Source organism: Capsicum annuum, unplaced genomic scaffold (genome assembly GCF_002878395.1).
Source record: "Capsicum annuum cultivar UCD-10X-F1 unplaced genomic scaffold, UCD10Xv1.1 ctg72479, whole genome shotgun sequence".
NCBI lineage: Eukaryota > Viridiplantae > Streptophyta > Magnoliopsida > Solanales > Solanaceae > Capsicum > Capsicum annuum.
Window position 1 is genome coordinate 1 of NW_025882399.1, and position 3,250 is coordinate 3,250.

Consider the following 3,250-nt stretch of genomic DNA (forward strand, 5'->3'; position numbering starts at 1 on the left):
GACAACTTACAATTTACACACTCTGTATAATAAGCTCACGTGAGTCCATCTATTCTCAGCCAAGCATTTATTTTTATGCAAATTTAACTTATATACGTTGAGAGCTTAAATTTTTTTTTTTTTTTTTACAACAAGTGTGTTTTAATCTGTTGTAGCAGTAACCTGTAAATTCTTTATATAAGCATCTCATTTTGTATTCCTATATAGTGGGGTCTGGGGAAAATAAAGTGTACGCAGATAATACCACTACCTCAGGTAAAGTAGAGAGGCTGTATTGTAGTATACTATTCACTATGGAAAATTCCCAACAACCTCTTGCCACAGAGAGTTTTTCATATAGCTGGTTGTTGGACAAAAAACCATCCATTGATGGCCTAACAGAATCCCCTAGACCCTCTTATAGTAGTCATGATGATGCTGAGGAAGAGTTACAATTTATCACTTATTTGAAAAGATCCCTAAAAGAAGAACAAAACTTCAACTTTGATGTTCATCCTGTTTGTGCTGATGAAATCTTCTCTGATGGATATATCATGCCTCGATATCTTGATAGATCAAAGATTGAATCTTTTCGCGAAGCCTTCAATAATTTCAACACAAATTCATTAGTACCCTCAACTAGTACTCCTCCCACACCAATATCTAAACTTTCAAATTCCACAACTAGTCAAGCTGATTTTCTTGAAAAATGGAGGAATTTTTCGTGCAAAATCTTGGTTAAGTGATTTGGATTCGTCAGGCCAATCTCCAAAAGGATAGCAAGTTCAAGAAAAAGTACTGCAAAAGTTGATGACTGTCAAAGAAAAGTAAGTGAAATTCAAAGCTGCAAGAGTACTACTGATACTTCATTTCAGGGATCTCCTCGTCGAATGTTGAAATCTTATTCTGTTGTTAATTGGTGTGGAAATGATAACAACCAAAGAAGTAGTAGTAGTACTAGAAGAGTTAAGAGTTTGAGGAAGGTGAAAAACTGGAGCAATATTAACTGTTCCCTAATAAAAAGTCCATCCAATGATCTACTGATGTTTGGCGCGAGAAGGCGATTTCTGATGCAATTCTATACTGTAAGAGATCGTAGGTCAACTGAGCCTGATATCAATCATGGTGATCGTTTTGACCAGAAAAGCAATTCTAGATGTTAAATTTCATCCTTAAATTCTTTTCTCAGATGTATATTTAGATTTTTGGCTCTTCATACAAATAATCAATCATGTATCACTCAGATTCAATATTTTGTACATTCTGATGTGAAAATGAAAAACATAAAATAGACAAGCACACCCATCTTACTTGTATTTTTTTAGCTACTATTTGATGCTTTATTATTATCTGTTGTTTTGTTATTATCAGTTGATTCTTGTACCTTGATTATGGTATTGTTTTGCTGTAGTTTTTGCTTAACTGCTATATGTTGCTTTGTTATTGTTATTATCAAATGATTCTTGTACCTTGATTACGTATTGTTTTGTTTAGCTGCTATCTGTTTTGTTATTATCTATTGATTCCTGTACCTCCGTATGATCTACCTTCACCAAACCTCACATTGTGGGTCTGCACTTGGTATGTCCTCGTTGTTGGAAAGAAACAATTTGATTTATCTATGGTTGCTTACTTGATTGTTCCTAAATGCATTATCCTCCCATAGAAAATTGCTCTTTAAGGAGTTGATTCTCTTTTCAACTCATCTATTAGGAATAGGAGTAAGAGTCATAAGCATTCTGTCAACTGGTTTTAGAAGCATTATAGCCTAAATAGTATTGTCTCGTTCATCTCTTTTACATATTATATACCTTTTGCTAAGTTAGCTACTTATGTTATCATACAATAGTCTGCTGGTAATGCACGAGGCTACAACAAGTATTCATTTAATAGATATCCTTGGTAATCATTTGATTGGATTGGCTTCAAAACTACAGTCATGTTTGTAGTAAAATTTTGCAAAAGACTGAATGAGGTGTGGCTAGGAACTGAGATGACTATTTCTTTCTTGCTAATCCCTCCACTCTTGGTGAACTGTGATTTTACCTCCCTTTTCTGTATCATGTTTGGTTGGATTTGGGCATTTATCGTAGGTTTTGGGCTTCATAAGGTTTGGACTATAGCATTTGAATAGCAGACTGATCTTTCTGTATACTAAGATAGACTACTTTGAACAATTATTTATGTTTATCGTTAGTCTTAGATTTTGTATCTTCCCCTTTCATTTGCCTTTGCTCTGCTTCAATTCGATTAGAGATGCTACTTGCTGAAAACATCTGACATCTTAAAAGTATGTCCTGTTGCCAACTTCACTAGATTAAAATGTTAATTAACTCATCTCAATTTCAGAACATAGGGATTTTTAGCACTGTTTACAGGTGATACTGGTGAGATTCGTGCTGAAGTGAGAGAACAAATAGATACCAAGGTTGCAGAGTGGAGGGAGGAAGGAAAGGCAGAAATTGTGCCTGGTGTCCTCTTCATTGACGAAGTACATATGCTTGACATTGAGTGTTTCTCTTTCCTAAACCAAGATCTGGAGAATGACATGGCACCTATATTGGTTGTTGCGACCAATAGAGGCATTACTATAATCGCCTGCTCATCATCTCTACACAACCTTACAAAGAGGAAGAAATTCGAAAAATCCTGGACATCAGATGCCAAGAGGAGGATGTAGAAATGTCGGAGGATGCAAGAGTTCTATTGACCAAGATACGGGTGAATACCTCTTTGAGATACGCCATCCACCTTATCACTTCTGCAGCATTGGCTTGCCAAAAACGGAAAGGGAAGGTTGTGGAAGTGGAAGACATTACTCGAGTCTATAATCTGTGTTATGATGTGAAGAGATCCACACAGTACTTGATGGAGTATCAGAGCCAGTACATGTTTAAAGAAATATCAGCAGGAGAGGCCAAAGAAGATGAAACTACTGCAATGGTGTCCTGAAAGCTTCTCGACTTGGGATTCAGGATGTTGCAACTTAGCTTTGGCGAGGTATTTCGCTACCTGGTTCTTACTTGATGATTTCTTCTCTTCCATTTATGTTTTCTGACTTGAACGAAATGTTAATTGATAAATGTGGATCCAATATGATTTTCTATTCCTCCCTTTAATTAAGAATTGCATCTGTTAGGCATTCGTATAAAAGTTTATGCGGATATATTGGGATTTAGGCTATTAGTTTAACTAATCAATTTTATAATTTATAGTAATTAAGTTGCTATTTCGAAGTTATCAAGTGGTGATGATGTTTTGTGATGTAAAG

At 35.5% G+C, this 3,250-nt stretch overlaps 1 pseudogene; it reads left to right on the forward strand.

Moving 5' to 3' along the window:
* The first annotated feature begins 14 nt into the window (after positions 1 to 14).
* On the forward strand, positions 15 to 2,150 carry LOC124894266 (annotated as a pseudogene).
* The last annotated feature ends 1,100 nt before the right edge of the window (positions 2,151 to 3,250 follow it).